General features: G+C 28.8%; 1 protein-coding gene across 1 annotated transcript in view; it reads left to right on the top strand.

The window, feature by feature from the left end:
* LOC147079016 (acid sphingomyelinase-like phosphodiesterase 3b) overlaps positions 1–24,003 on the top strand; it is a 259,878-nt gene that overhangs the window by 216,112 nt on the left and 19,763 nt on the right. The gene's annotated exons all lie outside the window — the stretch shown is intronic.

Genomic DNA, 24,003 nt, shown 5'->3' with positions numbered 1-24,003 from the left:
ATAAAAGCTATTTATAAAATAAATGTAGGTATAGATATATACTTATAACATCTGGTAATTTATTATAATAATAAGTAAGATGCCTAAAAATTGAAAATAAAGACCGTGGAAAAACAACTATTTAAATAAAAATGTCGAAAATAATACAATTAATTCAAATTAAAATGAATATTTTTTAAAAATATTTGAAAATATAGGTACGAATGAAAAACAATAAAGATGACATAACATTATTTTTTAAGTGAAAATTTCCATTAGTTACATAACCTTTCGGTTCCGGATATATATAGCGCTTTTTTTATTGAGGTGGGTTATCTTGAGTTTCGGGAAACACGCCATTACAACAAATAATCTTCTCCGACCGCAAGACTTCGCCTGATTTAGAAGTTCTCATGTTGATTTTTCCTCTTATCGTGGCCTGATTTCGGTCTATAAATCGCTCTGTTTCGTCTGCACTGACGCTTCGCTGGCCACGTGATTGCCGGTCGAGATCCTCGAATCCGCAGAAAACCAATACAAAATACCAGAAAAGGATTTATTTCTCACAAGTGCACCCCCTCGCACGCCCGCATGTCCTCATTAATCCATATTGTGTGTAAAGTGCCCACGCCGGGCTGGAAAATGTGTTTGAAAATAAAAATCCTCGAGTGAAAAACGTAAAGTTTGGTGCGTTCATGTATGTTAATCCAATTTCTGGCAAACTTGAGCGGCCCCCGTGCGAAAGTTTCGCTGGTAACTCGGAAATTTTAAAGCGGTTTTTTCGCTTTATTGAATGCGTGTTCGTTCTTTTGCTCCGTTTATGGAATCTTTAGAAGGAAACTTGTTACTTGAGTTTTGCTCTCTCAGACCAATAACTTGGAGCAAATCGTTGAGCGCTTTTCAACGTATGTAGATATATAATGCAACTTATTATTAATATATATACATATATATATATATTTAATATAGGGTGTAATATAGTTGAACTTTTGAGCTGAAAATACCTGGATTAAAAAATATGGAATCCATGTAGTTCGTAATTAGAATATTATATAATTTTTGACAAAATGTGATAAATAATATTATCTTATTAACCAAAAAAATATATAACTTAAAGAAAATAATAGTAGTTAGGACAAATTATATCGTATATCTATGTTGCCATGTAGGTAAAAATCTAGGCTATAAGCTCTTTTTTGTGATCGCTTCTTACTGACATTGATTTAAAATTAAACTGTTTCTTTTTCTTTCGCCTTTGCCGTGTCCGTGCGCCGTGTCCGTACCTGTAAAATATGGTTATCACACGGCACCTCCAGGAATCCATGTCGCTTGTCAGTATTCTTGCGTCATTATAGGTCATACCAGAATTCCGTAACTTCGCCGTATATACTCGATAGTATTTAGCACCCATTCGCCTCTTCATTCTCAGAGTGATGAAAGGGTACTTGGTTCACTATATTATTTTCTGGTTAACCCTAAAGTTACCCCAGATACCTGAAGCTGTCAACATTCTCGATATTTTCCCCGTCGTTAACTTATGAAAAGATGTTATATAATAATAATATTATTTTTAAGAATTAAAATAGTACAATGGAAATGTCACTTATTTTTCACCTGGAGGTATTAATGAGCCAAAACTATGGAAATATTTGTATTCGTTTGTAATTTAATAACAATAAAATGTAATCAATGTTATTTCCAGAATCATTTAAGTTTTTTTATAATTTCAATTATTAAAATCATGTTCCATAATATAAATAGGTAGAATTCGCCGTGTCATAAATTTGCTTTTTGGTACGACTAATTTGGGGACAGTTAAACAAAATCATGAGTGCTTATGACGTATCCTCTTTCCTTTATGTATTTAAAGATTGATTGCTCTCAAAACCCATAGAAATTATTATTCTTGTTGAATTATCATATATGCAGAAGAGATTATTAAAACCATATATGTACCTAATAGATAGTTTTGATTTATCAAATATGTATGGAATATAATTCGTCATTTTCCATTATTTTAATCAAAAGAACAACATTTTCTTCTAAACGAAATAATTAAATATAAATAGGTAAATATGTTTTTTATCGATAGTAACCAGTGACTTATTTGAATAAAATAACTTGTAATTATTTTTTGTAATTATTAAGTAATTTAAAAACAGTATTCTATAACTGGTCGTTGATTGGCACAATAGTGTGTCAAAGCACCGTCCGTAATTGGATTCCTTTTTCCAAATACCGCGGTAGTTTTGAGCTTTATAATAGCGGTTATGAATTCGGTCACCTAATATACTTCATATAAAAGCCACTAAAAATGTAACTGAAGATACATAAACAATGATACGGAATATAAATTAATGAACACACTATAATATGAAGACTATAATACCCAGGATTAAACAAATTAACACTTAAAAGTTCTCGGTACGCATAATGTAATCGGTCAGAAGGTCGTGATAGTTTAAAGTTTAAAGTAAAGACAAAAGTTTAACCTCTTACAAAACCGAAGCTCTACTTACTCAATGTTTGAGTATTGATTCCTCTATGTTTTGCCATTCGACTTATTCAGTCTACTGCCCGTGGAGACGTTTATATTTTCTAAGTCCTAACTTTCATTAAGTTTTTAAGTTTTCAAAAAGGACTTTCAAATGATTTCACAAAGTCACAGCATTGAGTGAAATAACTATGCTAGAAGTAACCGTAAGCGGTAAGCAACATATGCTGAAAAATTCGCCAATTGGATCAATAATGAAAAGTTCTTTATTTATTTACCCAGAACGTATCTATTGTATATCATCATCATCTACTACTGCATGAAGGCCACGCTTAGTTTTCTCTACCCTTTTCGATTCATAATTAATTCTTCATCGTCACATATTATATTCACCGAATTTTATGAGTTCGTCTATCGAGCGAATTATATGGCGTCATTTTAGTAATTTTTTGTCATTTCTGTATTTCATTTTTTGGACTCAATTTTCGACTTCTTTCCGTTGAATCAGAGAATTAAAATTTAGTCTGCAAGTGTTTACGTTGACAGCAAATTATCTTAATTATAATTTTAGGATTGTCCGGTTTTCCAAAACAAAATATAGTTTACTTTCTTATGTTGATTATCGATTTGAATATTCACTAATAGACGGTTTCTAGATAAATACGCAAAAAATGTTTATCTCTGTTTCGTGATAATGGTATTTATATATTGCATTATCATGCGTCATTATTTTGCATGTCTAGTGACGAGAAAGTAGAGATTCTGGTAGGCCGTTATTGTGGATGGATATCATAGTTACTGAATGTGGATAAAAGGATTGGAGTTCGAGTGGGATTATATTATATTATTTTTAAATCGTTAGAGAAATGCTATATTATGTACCATATTACTTTGACCCCATTTTAGAAAATATACACTGATGACGCCATAATTACTACCTAGTATGTTTCATTGGCGTACAGTAATTGGTAATGTCTTCTGCTCATGGGTATTTATACCACATAACTTAAAGGCTTTTGAAAAATATTGAAAATAAAAACATAAATGTGCATCGTGCGTTCCAAGTTTGAAATTGATTCAGGAACGCGGGATTATTATATTATTAAAGAGCGAAATGTTGTTAGGGGGCATGAACTTTTTTATTTATTTTTTATCAGGTAAAGACCTGGTATCTATTTTGGGGCATAAAGAAAACAGATTGTGGCGACTCTCACCGCTCCCTGGGTCACGAGATTAAACTAATCCTGGATTATTAAGGAGATTCATCTACTTCGGGCGGGGGATGTTTTAAAAATATTCTTTTACTTTCTTCCTTTATCTAAGCTAAATCCTCCCATTTTAATCCCGCCATTTCTTTATTTCTCTACTTTCCACTTACATCAGTAGCGGACCATATTATATTGTTTTTGAATTTCAACTAACCAAATTGAATAATACAAAACTATGCAATATTCAACAATAATAAAAAAATACTTTTAAATAAATTTATATTATTATTCTTATTTATCTTCATAATATTATTATTATGCGATTTAATTTTCCTAATACTTTTACATTTCGTCACTGTATATTAAATACCATCATCAGTCAACAAGATTTTAATCATATATTCAAATTTGATAATCAAATTTTTTATAATATATTTCTTAATTAATAGAAAAATTGTAGATTTTTCCATGTTTTTATCACAAAGGATTCTATATTCACCTTGTTGAATACGTTAAATCATATGTGAACATGCCGTGTTCAGATAAGATTATTTTAATACTGGCCTATTGCGGTGGACGCTCACATAGGATTAATAATTACGGAGCATGATTTTGAATGCTCTTATACAGTATTAATTTAATATCGATTTTATTTGGTGATTCTATTTTTTATTAGGAATTTCCACATGTGATATAATATAGATGGTAGATAGAAATAAATGTACATCACGTGGTATGAATAACTCATTTTCGTCAAAATCACCACATATGAGGTATTTTATATACAGGGACGATTTTACAAACAACGACCTCCAAGAATGAAAAATGCTGAACATATTATTATCCTTATTTTTGTGAAACTACTAAACTTTATACTGATTACAAAAAAATGAAATACGTACATACTAATTACTGTTTCTTATTTTTAATATGATATATTATTATGTTAAAAAAAAACATTTTAATATAACGTATTACTAGTTGGTAATAGTTGACAATCGGCCTTTTCTTTTGGGTATTTTCACAACTTTCAATATAAATTGCGGACATAATTAAATACAAAAAAAACTGACAAAATCTTCTTTATTATTTACATCTAATGTCGTATTTCTTTCTAACTAAGCAATAGCAGTAAATATTTTAGGAATATTTGTATTATTTTTGTAATGCAATTTTCCTAATCTTTTTTGTCTCATTCATTTTTAATGAAAAATACAATGAAATAAATTAAATATATTATATTCTTTTAAATTATCCATTTTTTAACTTGTTACTTATGTCAATATTACTTTCAAATAATATGGCTATCAAAATATAATTATTAATACATGGTCTTACAAAATCGTCTATAATGAAATTAGTTTGATTTCTTTTATTTAAAAAAAAATCAAACTCAGAGTAAAGAATTTCATGCCCATGACTAAGTAACGTTTATTATAAGACTGTGTTATGTTATTTAGGTTATGAACTATATAATTAAATAGTTAATTATTTATGTACTTATTATTTGCGTAAAGCTCCGTAATATAATTTTCTTTAAAAATTGAAATAATAGTTTCTGAATGAGAATAACTAGAGCAATATTCGACTCAATGTAGAATTTCTGTATGTATGTAGGTACTGTATTCCGTTAAAACCAAAAGCTATGTTTTCAATGCATTTTGATAGTGCTGGTATATAATAGTGAGTCATTGCACCTTATGCAGATTTAGAGCTACCGTATACTGAGATTAAATAAACAGATGCTTGAAGCAAACTCTAAGTGTGCGGTTGTGGTATTGTTTCCAAAGTGATAGTAACTATAAGATATCAGCTTCTCTTCACTTAAAATTAAAATGAGACGTTGGATTTAGCTTAATCGTGGACACTGGATGTATTTATGAAAGTATCTACTGAATTTTATTTTTTCTTTAAACCATCCCGATTCTGACGACCTGGAATATTGCTATGTATCATCCACAAACTGTATAGAACGAAGGTATGAAAAACGTAAAAAGACGACCAAGCTGCAGGAATTATTGAAAGTAAAATGAAAATTTAACGTCCGATATTTTTTTTATTAAATTACTAACTACGCTACTGCCACAAGCATGTCTTCCTTTCCGAACGACTTGCGTAATAAAGTTTTGTCAGCGCGGATGGTTTTAAAATTGAATAAACATGTTTTTTTCGACTTGTTTATTCTGGACTGTTTTTTCCTGAGCATGTATCGAACATTCTGTACAAGCAACCAACACATAAAGCGGTTTAAGGTTTTATTTTTAATCAAATTCTGCGAATGGTGTTATCTTCTGCTTTTTGTTTCATTGTTTTTTTATTTGACAGCTTGTTTATTGTTCTAAAAAATAATATTTGCTCTAGAAACAACATGTCACATTTATTTTTCTAAACAAATATACAGACAACCGTGCTATTATATTTATACCGAAATATGTCAGATTATTAAAACACGAGATATAAAAATAATACAAAAATCAATTTAACTACTTCCCTAAAACAGTTGTTTGATAAAAGTCAATACGTAATGTTTTTTCATCGTAAATAAAATACCTTATTTCAATACAAAACAAATAACCATTAAAGACATTATTTTTATGTTTCTTTTTATTAAAAAATACTGCGCTGTTTATTTTGTGAAAGCTCGAAAAACTTTAATGATAAAACGATCGATACAAATATTCTTATGATTATAAATAACTATTTTTAGTTCTGATTTAATTACCTATGATCTTTGTTATTTGTAATATATTTATATAAAATACAATATAAATCATAAACTCAATGTGACCGAAAAAGTATATATTTGAAATTTGTGATCTCTCATCATTACGACTAACCAATATTTTTCGATATTGGAAAAAGCAACAATGAAAAATTGAATTTTTATCTAGGTGAAATCTGCTATCATAGTTTTCATATGATAAATCACTAAAGAAATTTTCAATCTAACGTAAGTTTTATTTGTAAGGATAAACAGATATGTAATCTTTCATTTCAGAGTTTGCATGAAAAACAATTATTTAATTTTTTTTAAATACTTTAGTCAACTTAGATATTCATTTATACATCATTTACTCAGAAGAAAAAGTTTTCTTAAAATATTTAATTTAAAAAATCATGATACATAATTTATTTTAACCAACGTTGTCAAACCAAACCAAACCAAACTATGCAATTAGTTTGAATGTTATTGATAATATTATATAATTATTTAACTGTGAAATAATCTTAATTTAATAATAAATCTCAGGACGTCACTATTGAAGAGATTAAACAAATATTATAGTTTATAACATCAATAAAATTCTCAAAGAATCTTTCACCTACGATACAATCTTAAGCAATCAATATTATTTTCTATTCCATCAAATATTATGAGACGAAAAGTGTTTTGATAGTAATATTATAACCTTAGCGATGATTAAATTAATAAAAACATAATCCTATTACTAAGTTTTAAAGGTTTGAAATTTACTATAAACAGTGAGGTTAATAAATGCGTTCTCATTAAATAAAAATAAATCGCGCTGTTTGATTCAAAGCGGAACATATGATCTCGACAGGGTGGAAGCTGTATTTATGAATTTTTGTTTCTACGAGAAATGGATTTTAGCCATCATACGCTCGGGTCGATGTTCTGGTTCATACATAATATGTCAAAATAACAATATTTAAATTTGGCGGACCTGGATTTTAATCCGAAACCCACTCTTTGTAAACCGACATGCGACTGCTTGCTCACCGTAGGCAGTACTTCCATAATTATTATTACGAATTTAAAATTTTATTTCTTCTTCGACCATGTCCGATCTTAATAAGATATGGACGCCCACAGAGTGTAGGATTGTATTAAAAGATATTTTTTTTACGAAAAATGGATGTCAGCTACTTGCACAACCTATTAGGTCCATACTCCGACTCATACATAAATTGAAAAACAATATGTGTACTTGCAAGGTCCAGAGCTTAGACCTGGGACCCAGGACGCTATAAGCCGACGCTTAAGCTGCGCGGCCATCAATAATATGTAAATCATAAATTCAAAATAACCCATCAGTTATCAAAATTAAAACTTTATTTTATCTGAAACAATTCCTTTATACAGTTGAATAAGGAAAAGTGTCCTTAATTTACTAAAAATTAATTACTTTTAAAGATTTTTTACATAACCTAAAGTTACCTTCTAAAATAAAGAAAAATATTGAAGTAGTGATATAATCAATATTATGAATAATTCAAAAAATCACTACTTAATATTTGCACGAAATACCATCTACAACCAAAGAACAAAGTAAATTCTTTGACCATTAGCGCAAGAAATATAATATAATGGCTCTAAGTAGCAATACATTGACAATCGATATTAATGATTGTCATAATGAAGGGATGTGTACAATAAATAAAAATCATTATTGTGGTTCTTTCTATTCAAATGAGGTTTGTCGTATATTTTTATCGATCCACAAAGTGGGGTCACGTGACTCCTTTGTCTCCGAACGCTCTGTTTTTCCATTTCCAAAAGAATGTGTGTGTCCATTGGAAACAGAAAGCATACATCGATGGCCAGTTTATTCTTTTCCTAGGCCACTCAACTAAATACTTTGCGCCAGAACTACCCCATCGAGGGGTGTGTCTGTCCCATTGACATTTTTGATAAATTATTTCTGATCGCATTTATTTTTATATACTTGCCACTTATGACATTGTCGAGAATCGACTGTTGAGATTTTGTTTCGGAAAGGTTTATCAGAATAGCACAAAGCTTTCGTTTGTTGATATTTTTTATGAACGTCGAAATCGATGTTGTATTTGAAATAAATCATACTTAATACAAATATAATTCGAACACATATTAATTTTACCTGATAAATGGTATACGCGTTTTGAACCCATAATTTTTGTATGATTAATACAGTTTTGTTTCCAAATGTAAACAGTGTGTCTTTATCATCATTGTCATGTTTGACCTAAATTTTAATTTTAATAATAAAAAAATAAAAATTTCTCTTGTATTGTTAACTTTGCGCACACGTTGACTCAGTTGTTGATTCACCGAGTTTGTGCGTAACCGTGGGTTATAGATTCAAGCTCGCTGTTAGTCGAAAAAAGCATTTAATTTTTTTATGTGTATTCAGTGCAAATATCTAATCCGTTTGACAAAATGGCAAACAACTATTCATCTATCATCGTAATTTAATTTTTCCATATTATTAGCTTGATTTTAATGCAATATATTATGTTTGTATATTATCGGACTCCATTAATCAAAATACATAAGATATACTTTCACGAAAATTAATCATCAAAGGGTTTAGGTTGTTTAGAATGTCAAATTTACCCTTCTAAAAGTACGTCAGTAAGAATTAATATTTTGTGACCAAGTAATAAATATTTTTTAGTAGGATCTTTTTCTCTCATTAATTATGTATCTTCACAGATTATGCTAGTATTCCGTATGTGGATGGTATTTCGCTGCCCTCCAGAACACCGGAAACCAGTTGACTTAAAGAACATGTAGACCATGCTGAATCGAAAGCACCTTTTAACTAACATGCCATTGGGAAAGCGATAATAATTATCCTCAATCAAATTTTTACTAATATTCACAGAAGAGATTAATAAATAGATTTCCAACAGGCTATACCCCAATACACTACTGAATGTATGAGTGTCCTACGAAAGTGAACCACACATTATAGACGTAAAATAGTGTGTGTTGCAACCTTCAAATACACCAATATTGAATGAGCGTCATTGCATAATCCAAGAGCAGTTGTCAGAATGAAGAACAAACGTATTATTGACACGTGTTTAAGTTTATCCCATTTCATCCACATTCGAGATCGGTTGCTTGTTACTCCACAACCATTAGATATATTTATAAGTTCCTTGTTAATATTCATATTATATTGTTGAGTGAATTAAATGAACATCGTTTTATAAGTTTTTAAAATAGGGTGTACTTAGTTCACTCGGTGTGCTTCCATGTAATTTTATGTACCCTATATAATTATAATATTTTTAACACTTATTTTCTACATCATATTGTCTTAAACGCTTTGAATTTGTAATTTGTCATATTCATTGAATTGTATTTAATATGTAATTTAAAATTTAAATAGGAATATATTGCGATTTGATTTTATTCAAATATATATCTTATGTCATGTTTATGTATATACGTCGAGAGCAAATAATTATAAATAATTATTATTTCGAACCTCTATAATATTATTATTTCAATATCCTTTTCAAACCCCTATTAAAAGCTCTCTAGATGCCACGTAAACAAGTTCCTAACGGAAATATGAGCTATGCAAGAAATAAAATATATCACAAGTAAAAGAGAAAATGTAACAGGCAGTAGACAATGTGAAATGTAATATTTCTTCTTAGAAATAATTTTAACAATATTACTACCGGTTATACAACTAATAACAAACTGAATAGTTACTGAGTATATTCCTATTAATTGATTAATGTAATTCCCGAAACAAATTTGTAATGAATAAAACCTACAAACATTTAATATGAAAATAGTGTGCTAATTTTATTTCACGTTAAATATTTATTATCATATCCAAAGTTGTAAACTGCTTGGTTTTGTTATAAAGGTTACAAAGTCATTTGAGAATATTTGAATGTAAACATACTCTGAAACATGCCGGTATTATTTTGGAGTTCTGTGTTATTCTTTTTTTATCTAAAATAACATGTCTTTTCTACTTCTTCGTGGATTTCTTTTATAATTCGGATATACTTAAATATTAATTTTACGACTAGCGTCCATTATAATTATATGGTTATTAACATACCCCATCAAAAAGTACAATTTAATAACAGTAATATGGTAATGCACAATAACATTGACTAAGATTGTTTTTTAATGTATATTTTGTTTTGCTTGCTTAATAATTTCCATTCTCTGTTCACCTGGATATATTATTACATACGAGTAAATACTATATTAATTATTTTAATATTTTATTATGGTGAGGAGTGGAGGTAAGCTGTTAAAATTCTATATAAATAGTTAACGCTAAACTTTTTCAGGCATACTTATTTATTTTCATTGAACTAATAATACATATTGCAGATGGTGTATGTTATTTTTCTTTTAAATTCAATAATCCCTTCCTAAACTAAACCACAATCGATAAAAAATATTCTTGTTGCTATAACATATCTTAAATGATGTATGTTTTAATGGCATAATTTTATAGATAAATGAATATTAATTTGTTGACTATTATCTACAAGGGCTTGGATTAGGTAGGGTTTAATTTAAATTTAAAAACTATTAAATGCTATCTACAAATTGTTGTCACAATTCAATGAAAACAAATACATGACTGACAAAGTTTAGTATGCATTATTTTTATGTCGGATATTAACAGCCTACCTCCACCCATCGCCACTGTAATATTATACCCAACATGCTACTCGCAAGTTATCGTATTGACAAGTGATTATTATAGATAGCAACTGCAATCTAGGAGGTCAACATTCGCATTAAATCGAGGAGTAATATGAATTTGTACCTGAAGCTATATTGGTCCTGTGACAAGATGGAAACTTCTCGTTTCAGTGAACGCAATTTATGCGAACGTCCCTTGTAAACATTATGAGAGATTTATTCCGCACCACTTGTCTATCATTCGTTTGCAGCAACAGGTGGTTGTCTGCGCCAGACCTTAAAATTTAATTTGACTTAAGATACTGAGGGTTCAGCAAATGCAAGTGACGTCTGCTTATTAAAATAAGTTATGGAGCAGTTTTCTCATCAACACTATAAAAACATTCTAACATGTCATAAACTGTTTTTTTATGTTAATTAAAAAAATGAACTATAACATATTATTATGAAAGTGTTGTATAAAGAGTCGTTATTATTTCCATAGCAACCGTTTATAATTTGGATGTTTTGACTTGATATTTATCCTAACGCTAAAAATACTAATCTACATATAAGAATATCAATCTTTTTTCATATAATAGTAAGAATATGTGACTAAAATAATGACAACAGTTAGGTAGTTTTTACAAAAGCATATTATTCAACTTTGAAGTTGATTTTACTGCACTCTAAGTAGTCACCAATGTACTTGGGTTAGCTATAAATATCTTCAAGAACATAATTACTATATAATATATACATATATTGTAACATATATTTTTTCCTTACGTTTTTTTTTTAATTTATATAGCTTTTATTATGTTGTAGCCCCGCACCATTGAGTCTATTTTGGTATTCTTATGAAGTACCAATTAATAATCATGCATAATGAATGGCTTAGAATGCATTTTGATAAAGATTTGCTTTATCTTACCATTGTTCTTATCAATATAATCGTCTGAAATGCAATGCATCTTTATCGACCAATGTTTCAAACTTTATTCTAACGGATATTGTTTTATATGTAGGTAAGTATCCACTTTCTGTATCAAACTAAATGTCTTAAAATACCATAATAATATTGTTTGTTTTATGTTGAATCAAAATAACTTCATCCACTGCATTCAATCACAGTATTAAATCAAACTGTTAACAAGTAATCTATCATATATATATGTATTACCTTCTATTAAAGCCAGTTTAAATAATATAAAAGGTGTTGAGGTATATGAAGTTGATCCTACCATTTCATAGCATTTACACTATGTTAATAGTATTGAAAATATTATTTAACTCTTAGGAAGATCATACCATTCGGTTTCATAACACATACAATACAATACCACGTATTAAATTGTATCAATCCAGGCGTGTTGACAACATTACGGTACTATTGAATCGATTGCTATTTACGACTTTACCAGAAACTCCTGTAGTTTACCAAAGGTAACCGCAACCTCCTCCCATCTGCGTTGATTTAATTAGAACCGGTTTTCAGTGACAGGGTGGTTTCTGCAGCCCTTTGCCGCTCTCTACCGCCCCTGGGACACTTCCTAACAACTCCAAGGAACACGACGTGGAGTCAGTTTCTCTCCCCGGACGACTTACAACTCCGCTTACATAAATCTAACAGCTTCTTTAAGACAACGCTAGCACCACAGGGATTTAAACATTTTTACGTCAACCTTCAGCGGGGTTCTAAAGAATTTTCTCACCTGCTCACGTTGTGCACGTTAGAATACTTTGACGTTAACAACTTATTAACAAACTAGAAATCAGTGATTTACTATTTCAGTTGATATGATCTCATTTATAAAGAACTCGCCTGTAATATTTTATTATAATATTTATATTTCAAAAACAAAAATTAGAAAATATTATAAAAATGATAACAATACGATACCCACTAATGTTTATTGAATTAATGTAATAACTATATACTAGTTATCGCAAAATAACGCTTAGGTACGTAAGTATTGTTCATAGAAAAAAAAACTAGACAAAGATACATATTTGCGTACAATTTCATTGAAATTTAAAACTATCTACTAATAATATCAAAATAACTCCCACCATGGCCGAGTGGCTAAGTGCCAATAATTTCGTGAGTCTCGGGCTAAATTTTACGTCTTTTTTTACAATATATAAGCAAAGAAATATAGAGTAACAATAGAAATAGCTAAATAATATCAATATAGATTTTTGTGGTTTCCGGTTTCAAATTCCGGATCTGGAAAATTCATACGTGTGTTTAGATCAACAGTATCAGCAAATGACTAACATCCATTTCTCGTAAAAAATAAACATCTGTTAATACAATCTCCACTCTGTGGAGACCCATATGATTTTCTTACGATCAAACTAATCGCAGAAATATAAACATTACACCACCGCCGTAAATGCATGAATCCCTATAAGCATTTAGATAGGTCTTAGTCATTATGATGTATCAAATAATCATTTTTAATGAACCAAATTTAAACTAAAAACTGCTTTAATATCATCTTCAGGCACTTTTATGTGCGAGTATATTTTTTTAATGAGTAATGCTGTTGAAATTTCCAGTAATATTTTCGATTAAATTCACGACAAAAACATTATAATTTTTTTATTTAATACCGCGCTATTTGAGATTTGCGTGTTAGTAACAGCATTTAACTGGATTAAATAATCTAGTGGCTTAACATAGGAAATTTTTTGGAGTATCGATGACAGTGATATTAGATTTTATTCGCTTGAGTTATAGTTAAGCCAATAGTTCAATTATTACAAGAGACGTCACCCAGATAGTAAAAAGATGTAAGATTCGAATCCCACTTGGGAAAAATTACTAGGATTTTTTTGAAGTTATACTTCTTGAGGCGCATATGGAAAAACAGATCAGATTGTATTTTTGGCGTGGGACGAAGTTGTGCGCGCAAATGTAACGCATTAACTTGGCGTGGGACGAACGTGAGATGGAAGTTTTGCCCGCCGATGCAACATAATTTATTTTGCGCGGCGACGTTCGGTGTTCTAAATGCTGGAGTTTTGTAATTTTCAGCTGTGATATTGAGGGCTGTGGCTTAGGCTGGTGGGGTAAAGACTGAATGCTGCAACTTTTATTTATGAGTAAAATTATATATCAATAAATGTATAAATTTAGTAAATGTTGAGTTGGTAAATAATTCAAACAATAGTATGTTGTAAATTTATAATAGCTAGACACTTCATATACAAAAATATAATAATAATATTATTATGTTTCATCACAAAAGCCGATATCACGTTTAAGTTAAACTATTAAACGGGCTGTGTTTTACTTTTCATTTATAATAAATTATTATTGTTAACAAAAATAGTTGTACATGGTCGAAATAGTGGTTTGCTAAATTTTTCAAACACAGGTTTTGAATTTTTTTTCTTCCAAAGTAGGTACATTCTGCAATAATATTTTGTTTTGTTATTTTTTGTTTTGTTACGCCAATGAAGTATAACTTCTAACACCGATTTTTTTTTGTATGTGTGCTTTCTGAGCTCTTTAAAAGTTATGTTTATTCAACGCTTTATTTCTTCAATATTTAATTTCTGCAAAAACTTTTGATATTTTATTTGAAATGGCTTATACAACCTTTCAACGTTTGCTATAAGAACATGTGTGTATCTCTAAACACTATTCTTTTGCGTTTCACTGAAGTTTCCACTTAATGTAACCCAGTAACCTCCGGTTAATGTGTCATTGACATACATGAAAGTTGTTTCTTTGTTCATTACATTAATGCCGGGTAAATATAATATTTGTTGATACACTATATACACCTAATATTATAACATAATACTAATATGCCCACGCTAAATTGAAAATGTAAATATGAATTCTAATATTTTTCGGAATTAACGTAATTTCGGATTATACTAAAACGCTGAAAGGTGGGGATCTTTTAATTGAAAAAAAATATATATTTAATTTGTTAATAATATTGCATAGAATTATAATATAAAAAATATATTAATACTGAGTGAGGCAGCTTGATATAATTCCAAGTTTTGTACTATTACGTATTAATCGTTTAGCGAACGGTGTTTTATCTCTCTGCATTTTTATATACATACAATGGACAGTAATCAGGGTTAATTGTTGTTTATATACTTAATTAATACGTGATTAATACTCAGGTAAATAAGCGTATCAGTGTAATAAAAAGTGCAAAGTTACCACTCACTTACTTACTTACTACTAAATACTCTACCTAATAGTTCCTTGAATAATGTTTATATTATAGTCATTAATGTAATTCAGTGTAACAATAATATTATGTATGTTTTAATTTATAATTGATTTAGGTTTTATAATACTACATTTGCATTATTTATGCGACGCAGGTTTTGCCTTTCGGCATCTTCAGGTACTATAAACACTCAGAAATAACAAATGAACACGACTAATTATGAAAATTTTAAGTGTTTGTAAAAATCCGTAGTATATAGCATTAAATTTCCGCATTAAATTATAATTTCTCGTAAATAATGGAACTAGGTGACATGTAGGCAATTTAATAAAATTAGCTATGAAAAATGTCACTAAATACACATAAAAATAAATAATGCTAAGGCATACTTTATAATCGCTAAACCGAATACATCAACCGCGATATATATAGAGATCATTTACAGTTAATATGATTTATATATTTTCATAATTATAAAGTAATAGAATATAATCCTTTTATTTATTAGTTATTTTAGTAGAATGCGATTAAGTATACGGTTTTTATATATTTTAAAGTTGTCTTTATAAAAAAAAATGTTTCTTTTACATTTTATACCCTCGTTTTTTATCAGATATCTTTATAATAATAATAATATATTTCTTATATATAAAAGCCTCACGTTGTGCTCTGAAGTACCAGAAGTATCCCAACCCCTTTCAAAATACCTCAAATTCCATTGTCCTGTCTAAGTGCATGTAGCGTGAAATATGATCCTTGGAACATTTTCTTGCTTGGCTACTAAAAGTGACTTGGGAAGTGAATTTACGAATACAATAATATATTATTGTTATTTTGATACATTGAACGTTAAGTGAATGTATTGAAGCGTTTCTTTGAACGTATTACTGTAATGGAAACTTGCGGATTAGTTTAGTCAATAGACAATGTGGGTAATTTAGATCAATATTTTCTTATATTATTGGAATGAAGTCAATAAAGATATATCAATTGAAAATAAGTTTCAATATGTACACATATAAACGGCTTTGGTAAAACTGTTGTATTAAAAATATAAACCATGCATTTTTCTTTGGATTACAATCATTAGTACTGTTCGGTTATGAGGAATACAGCGGAAAACACATTTTTAAAATACCCGATATACTGGAGTATTTGTTAGTTTGGATTAGTTTAGGTTAGGTTGAGTTAGGTTAGGTTAGGTTTGGTTAGGTTAACCTAACAAATAATCCAGTATATCGGCTATTTTAAAAATGTGTTTTACGCTGTATTCCTCATTTGAACAGTACCCAACCATTAATAGATAATATTGCCTTTTGTATTATATTTTGTCGTTTACCTGTTAAAACATCCTATACGACAAAGTTTTACAGGAGAGACACAGAAAACTGATTGGTAAGCATAAAAAAGAAAGTGGGCTTAAGGACGCGCCAAACGGGGGTGTTATGGATGTTAAATACCAGAGTGGCAAAAGTCCTAAGAACCAGTCACCAGAAAATGAACTCAAAGACATAAATGTACAATATTTCAATAAAAACCATTTATCTCATAAATGTCATTAAAGATTATTTTATAATAATTTAGACCATCGATACATTTCAATCGTTCCAAATTATTTTGTATTATAATTAAGAATTTTATATTATATAATAGGTAAAAAACATAATTTTTGTTTTGAATATTTTGATGAGAATAGAATATTTTTCAACTTTTATTTGAATTTTACCATATTTCCACCAAAACAAATTTGGGGTGGGGCGATAATTTTGATCTTTTACCCGGGTGGTAAACACCATTGGTTTGTCCCTGACTGCGCTCTCATTAAGCAAGTCTCTACATTACTTAACTTATCAATATAATTAATTAAATTGAGCTTGTCATCACCGAGTATTTGTAATAATCCCAACGTGATTATTACGTCCACTGCTACATCAAATGTACGTCTTAATCTCATCCATATTTAAATTAAATATCATCGGATTGTTCTTAATTCAATTAAATTTCAATTTTTGCAGTTTCTTTTATTATTTGCATGTAATTCATATTAAAATTATAAAAAAATAAAGTCAGAAACACAATGTGAGAAATAATTTTATTTATTTAGAGTATTTTTACAGTGCTTTATAAAATAATACAGTTAAACATACTTCATATAAAAAACACAACTTTAAGAGTAGATTTATGACTGCCGCACATAGAAAATCTTACAAATTCTTTTTTTTGCATATCACAATACCCCAAAATGAAGAATGCATTGAATTGCAGTCGTAAAAACCCCAAAAAAATATATTACCCAATAATGCCAACGTAAAAAAGGCTTGACGAATAATCTAAATCAAAAAAATGGTTGCGCTATAAAAAGAAAACATTTTTATCCAGAATGTTGTGAAATACTTTGTAGCTGATGGTTTGGTGAATTTCTTTAAAATAAAATGGTGACCTATATATTTATTTATATTTAAAAAATACAAAACCTTTTTCGGAAATTTTGAATTAATAATTATAAAACAAAAGGTAGATAAAAAATACTTATAACTTTTATGAAAATAAATATAAATTATTCAATAAATTATTAAAAACATTACATTACATATTTAATTATTAATTCCATATTGTTAAAATAATAAAAGAATCCTGTAATATTTAATATACCTAATAATAGTATTATATTGAATTGCTTTTAAAATATATTGATTACTTTTAAAATATAAAATAAATAAGGCCCAATATTATAAATTTATAAAAAAATAGGTATACCTAATAGTATCCTAAAAAATATTCATTATTTTCAACTTCAAGTAGAAAATCATATAAAATAATTTCAAACAACTCATAATGAAAAGTTTGCTTTTAGTATATATAACAGGTATTACTGTTTTTTGACAAAATTTATCCTAATATTAACATAGCCTAACATAGCCTAAAAGTCCCCTCGGGCTATAGTATTATACAAGGTTTATGTATTCAAACAACTTGTATAGGTAGGTGAGCTATAAATTAACAGTTTTCTTTTGTTCCTAAAAATATTTTTCTATATGGTTATAAGTAGTATTATGATACCTGAAACTTAATATAATATTCTGTAAATTACACATACTTTAAGCAGTCATACATAGAACAGAATTTAAGTAAGTAATTTTAACATAATTTTACATAGAACATAATAACTAAAAAATAAACAGCTTACAATATTTGCACACATAAATATTGTATCCGAATTTCGTTTTCTCTTATTTTTAACGACAATGTTTTCACATCCGTTATGTGGTGTTATAGCACGGTTTGACTAGGGTACTATAATTAGTTTAAAATAAGTAGTTAACGAATTTATCTCATTAAAATATTTTATTTGATTAATTTATTTGACAATATTGTATTAACAGGTATTTAAGATACGTAAGTTCGGCATGAAATAATATGTATGTCCCTCGTAATGGCACGGCGCACATCTTATAAATAGTAGTTTCACAATAGACATTTTATTGTAAGTACCTGTGATATATTCACACGGTCAATACTTCACTGTGTACTACTGATCAATAGATTTTTTTTTACACAAAGCATCCTTAATTTCGACCTCAGGATATAATATTACAATTTATTATTACTTTTTTCAATAAAACTTGTGAGAATATGGCTACTCTTAAAAATCTCACACAATAAATCTTTACTACGAGTATAATAGGTACGTATTATAAAAGGCATCCCTTATTTTTATTGATTAAAAAACATCCCTTGCGATATTGACAATATAACATAATATTACTGTGGGAATCTGGTCAGTTATTAACTTACATTGTAACATATTAAATAATTATATTAGTTTACATCTTATACCTAATTAAATATAAATTAACAGTGGGTGTTTACCGTTGCCGAACGAATACTAGGCGCTCTTTAACGTTATGTTGAGAAGTATCTCGAGGACAACCTCCAAAATATTTTTAGCATGCACTGGATACTTAGTGAGTATTAGTTATTCAGATTTACACATAAAAATAGGTAGATTCGTCTACCGTATGACAAGGAAAACTTTTTGGAAGCTGAAAATTGTTCACTCGTTGAAACCAAGTCGTAATTGGCAACTGGGGATCGGATTGACTTAAATAGATCTTTTATTTCAACCGACATAATATACTTAGAGATGATTTTCAATTTCAGTCATACGAAAGTAAAATATTGTAGTAGTCTGTATCCTAAATAAGGCTGATGTGTTTTTTATTGAGTCAAGATAAAAATGAGTCTTAATTGTATTAATAAGAAAATATGATATAATCAATATTAAGCGCAAAATTTAGTAGTGTGTAAATATATATTATATTTTGTTATTGTTTGAGAAAAATACATATTTCATTTTCTTTTATGCACCCACACGTTTTATAGAGACACGTGCGTTGAGCGATCTATAGCATCGGGTATTTCCATCAGGGCGTATGTCTCTCTGGAGAATATCTGTCGTATTGGTGCTTTACGAGGTTTACGCCCAACGTAATCTAATCTCTTTACGTGACGTACTTTCTTAAATGTAATCGTATTTAATCAACAAAGAAAAATGTAACATGCCCTTCCAAGAATTGCTAAAATATGAGAAGAGGTTAGTAGGTTACATTCTTCCATCATATTTTATATTTACTGACACTGGTATACGAGAAAATAATGACATCATAATATACGTAAAACTTCATTGTATACTCCGTACACTATAATATATATTATAATATATATATAAGTATAACTAAACGCATTTGTTATGTAAGTAAGCAACATTGGTGAGAAGTGGAGATTTGCTACTAATATTCGACATACATAAAGCATACTAAACTTTGTCAGTCATACTTATTTGTTTTCAATGAACAAGGAATATTATTTAAAGATGGTGCTGGTGATTCTTTAAAATTCAATTTAACCGTGCTTGAACCAAACTTTTTAGTCATACATATTTGTTTACGTAGAATTAAGAATACATATTATTGCAAATGGTGTGGTTAGTTTTTTTTAAAATCCATTAAAACCATGCCTATACCAAACCATAATTGATGAAAATTGTTCTTCTATCTATAAAATATCTAAAATTATGTATGGTGTAATGGCATAATTTTAGATATTTTATAAATAAACGAGTATTTTTTTACTATTATCTACAATGACTTGTTTAATTGTATTTTAAAAACTAAATTATACATTGTAGTCTTAGTTCAATGAAAACAAATATGTAGATCCTAATAGCCTACCTCCACCTTTTGCCACTAATAAGTAACATTTTTATCAAACAATTAAACATTTCACATTTAAAATTAACTATGTAAGTTATCAGTATTATAATTGTTTCTATACCAAGTGGCTGACATCCATTTCTCGTAAAAACAAAATCTGTTAATACAAACCTAGTCTCTGTGGAGGCCCATATGATCTTATTAGGATTGGACATGGTCAGTAGATACAATGTTCATAAATTATTTTATTTTCTGATTTTTCATCCATTAATATTGGAGTAAATTTAAAAAAAAATTGTAATTTTATTTATAAAATCAAAATAATTATGTATTATCATATTTTATTATAATATTAATTCATAATATAATATAATATTTAAACGACAACTATTTACGATACAATAAAATAACACATTTACCTGATCTACTGATGTATGTTTCGAATATGTATATATAATACTTAATAATATAATACTAGTGTTCGACATATTAAGTCTAATCAAAAACATATCCGACTATAGCTGTTTGCATTTCTATAGTTATAAGCTATCTCGGATACTCTAACATAATTTTACCTAACCTAATCGTTACTCACATGCTCTTTAAACCAAATGACAACCAACCTTTGCCACTTTTCTAAAAGCAAAAAAAAATAAATAGCCTTGGACTTTTTCTTTGAAAACCCCAGGTGATATTTCGTGCAATGTTTCCACTTATATTTTTTAAGTGCTACGAATTGTTATATTTGAAAATTGTTATATTTATATTATTATTATGTAATAATATTTTATATTAAATATAATGTAATGTTTTAAATATACATGTAATTAATAAAATCTCTAATTATTTTTTTTAAATAGTAACATAGTTTTTTTTCAATTGGCTCTAAAATCTGATGTAGATTTTTTTAACGAGAAGTGGATGTTATCCACTTGCTCAGCCTATTATGTTCACGCGTGAATTTTGCCAGACGCGGGATTTGAACCAGAGACCGGTGTCTTAACAAGCAGATACGTTACCATTCGGACAATGCAGGCGCCAGTTAATTGTTTAAAATGGATAACTTTAACGAACATTAAATAGTTTTACATACAGCTTTCGATTTTAATAGTTTTAAGTTTATATACTGAATAGATTCAAATTAATTCAATGAATAGTATTTTAAATATTACATAAAAAGTTTAAAAAATCTTTACTTTATTCATTTTCGGTAAAATCGGACATAATTCACAATGTCTCCGAGATACCGATATTAATATCGCCGTCATTAACTACTATGTGATACAACTTTTATACAATCTATTGTGTATGTATATAATAATGTTATAGAGTTTATCCAAAAGTATACACATAGAGATTCTCATATAAAAATACTAACAAATATTTACTTGAAATAGTATGGAAAGAATTACACATTATTTATTATAAATATTATTATTTTTATATAAACAATTCATCAGTCAATATAATATTGTTTTTAATATCATGATGTATTTATTTTAGCGATGGAAAAATTCTTATGATTGGCTGCAAGATATTTTCAATAACAAAAAACTATAACGCATTTTAAGTGCTGGGGGTAATAAAAAGTCCCCTTTCTTGGCATTTTTTGTTTCTTATTTTCCTGTTTGTCCTAGATTTTCGGCTTTCTTAGCCCAAAGACCCCAATATCTCAGATTTTACCCGTTCGAGATGTTTTACTATCTTGTTATTTTTCAGATGATTTACCATGTAGATAGGAATACGTATTTTATTTGTGCTGTATGGCCACCAAAAAGATTGTTTCAATACTGTTCTATAAATTTTGCGCTCTCGGCTAAGATTAAAATGTGGTCTCATTTTTATCTAGTATTTTTTTCGAATATGATAAGCAAAAAACAGTAAAACAAGACAATGTGGTAATATAAAATCAGAAGAATATTTTTCATTTGATATGTTTCATGATATTTTGATATGAAACATCATTCACAAATATAATAGCAGTACATATTCCATGATAAATCTGCATACTTACATAAATAAAAAAAAATCTATACCCAGATCAAATTCAGTATCAGAGATACAAAAAAAAAACAAATATTAAATTCAAATTGATTTTCGTTATGGACTATTCCATTGATTCATTTTTTTTGCGACCCGCGTTTTTTCTTTCGGTATCTTCAGGCACTATGCCCACACATCAATGACAAATACACACTTATAACGATTACAGATAATTCTTATTTATATAGCAATTTAATACAATAAAAGAGGGTAAAAACCTTATTACCTAAGTAAAGGGTGGAGTATAAAAGACATCTTTTAATATTTTTAATTTTGTAAAAAGCCGTGGTGAATATCTTACATAATAATAATACATTGAATAGGTAGGCACATTAAAATATCATTACTTTTAGACAACGGAACTAGGTAACGTATTTAATGAAATAATTTATTATTTAATTTTAATTAATCAAATACGAGTATTATGTACAAAATAATCTAATGTAATAACAATTTCTTTTAATGTAAATAGTTTATTATAATATAAGTAATTCCTCCAAATTAAAATATTTGTCAAATTATGCACAGTCATTTATTAATACACATTTTAAAATAACTTGATAACAATCTTAAGTGCACATATTAAATAAACTTATAATAATCATCATACGTGAATTGGTCTTCGTGGCTTCTCTCATCTCGTCGTTACTTACTTGTTAAATTCTCGTTAAATTCATAATACTTCAAAGTTTTTTCTATAATATTCCAGTATCATGAGTATCGCACAGTTTTTAGTAGGAGTGGCAACTTGTATTGCATTAGTTTGAAAATCGACTCGAAGAAAAACAACATTTTTTGCAATGCACCTGTCCTGATCCAAATTTTCCTTGATTATGAACGGGTAAAACATCGATAACGTCAACAGATTAAAATACCTGAAGGAACACATCACGGGAAATTGCATTTTGCAAAGAAAACTTGCTATTCAAATTTGAATTACTGGAGCAACATTCAACTCGACACGGAGTGTCTGGAACTCACGATTGTACTCGGACAAAACCAAATGCCTCCTATTTGATTCTTGTATTCTGATGGTAAGCTTTATGGTAGCGAATCATGGCACCTTATGTAGGCTCAGAACAACCATATACTGAGTTATCAGATGTTTGCGACGGATACTGGGTGTGCGGTGGTATGACTTTAGGAGTAACGAGAAGATAAGAGAGCGCACCAAGTATTTAGCCTCTCATCACATAACGTTGGATCTGGCTCAGCCATTTGCTGCGAATGCCAGAAGAGAACCTCAACCTAGCTTGCCAATTCTCTTCAAGCCAATCAGATTCCGGCGTCCTGGAAGGCCGATGCTGATGATGATGAAAGATGCTGGTATGATCTTGAACGATGCAAGAAGACTGCCGAATGACGGGGATTCTTGAAGGCGCCACGTGGTGTCCATATTTTCTAGTTATGAGGAGGATGGTATTAACATTCGAAGAATGTCATATAAAAGGATGATGAATAT

The sequence above is a fragment of the Rhyacophila brunnea genome, unplaced genomic scaffold (assembly GCF_057557595.1).
Source record: "Rhyacophila brunnea isolate RB1 unplaced genomic scaffold, BYU_Rbru_1.0 scaffold_10, whole genome shotgun sequence".
NCBI lineage: Eukaryota > Metazoa > Arthropoda > Insecta > Trichoptera > Rhyacophilidae > Rhyacophila > Rhyacophila brunnea.
This window is presented reverse-complemented; position numbering and strand designations above follow the sequence as displayed.